Source organism: Odontomachus brunneus, unplaced genomic scaffold, assembly GCF_010583005.1.
Source record: "Odontomachus brunneus isolate Ranch 3 - 2012 unplaced genomic scaffold, Obru_v1 Obru_scaffold_028, whole genome shotgun sequence".
Taxonomy (NCBI): Eukaryota; Metazoa; Arthropoda; class Insecta; order Hymenoptera; family Formicidae; genus Odontomachus; species Odontomachus brunneus.
Window position 1 is genome coordinate 307,031 of NW_022639478.1, and position 1,030 is coordinate 308,060.

Consider the following 1,030-nt stretch of genomic DNA (forward strand, 5'->3'; position numbering starts at 1 on the left):
CAGAACACTGACATTTTTCTGCAAAGTTTACATCGTATTAGTTATACAGAATTACAAATGCTTTTACGCAATGGAAGTACGTGCAAAAATAAATAGGAGTATTGCTCGATATATGACGAAACGAACAAAAAATTTGTAATATAAAATCTCAAGCTGTCAGTTAGCGTAATATTTGTCTAATCCACTGTGAAATTTCTAGCAGGGAAATTAAGTATATACTCTGAGACACACGAAGTAACCGTTGTTGTAAGGTTTGCGAGGAAAATTGAAACCCACTTCTGAATTTCATCTTTACTAAAACGAAATCTGTATTGCATCTGGTCGATTTTTCGAAACAAATAAACGCACTGCGAAACTTGGCTCGCAAAGTGCCTTCATGGGCACCACTGCATGACATTTTCAGCCTCGCATTTGCGATGGTATATATTATCGCGCATGCACGCGTTTTCCCAGCGTCTCGTGACGAGGAAAATATATCGTTGCACCGGTCGTGATTTATGCACGGTGCTCGCGACGCGCCATTATTTGTCATCTCGTTGCGATTAATCTCGAAACCGTGGCGAAGAAGGGTTTTCCTCGCAAGAAAAGATTCAGCGGCGCTTAAACCGCTCGTCTTTTGTTCATCTCGACACGGCTTCGAATAACAAAAGGAGCATTCGATACAGAACGTTACGATTACGATATCGGGAAGTTGCTTCTCCTTTTAATCTTTTCAATGCATCTGTAAAGATTGCAATATTTTAAATTGAATTGTTACTCAAATGTAAAACAGGTAAATAAATATAAAATGAAACAAATAAATAAATATGAAATAAAACAAGTACAGGATGTCCCAGACTCTTCTCCGCAATTTTTGTGGGAACGGATTGAGGTGAACATAAAAGTCCTATACCGTTTTACGATATTCGCAATAATAGTCGAGATAGTGATGAAAAAAGATTAGTGAACGATTACACGCGATATGGTAGGTGAACTGTAGTGACAATGTGTACTGTTATATGCTCATACATTAGATCAAATTGAACAAAAA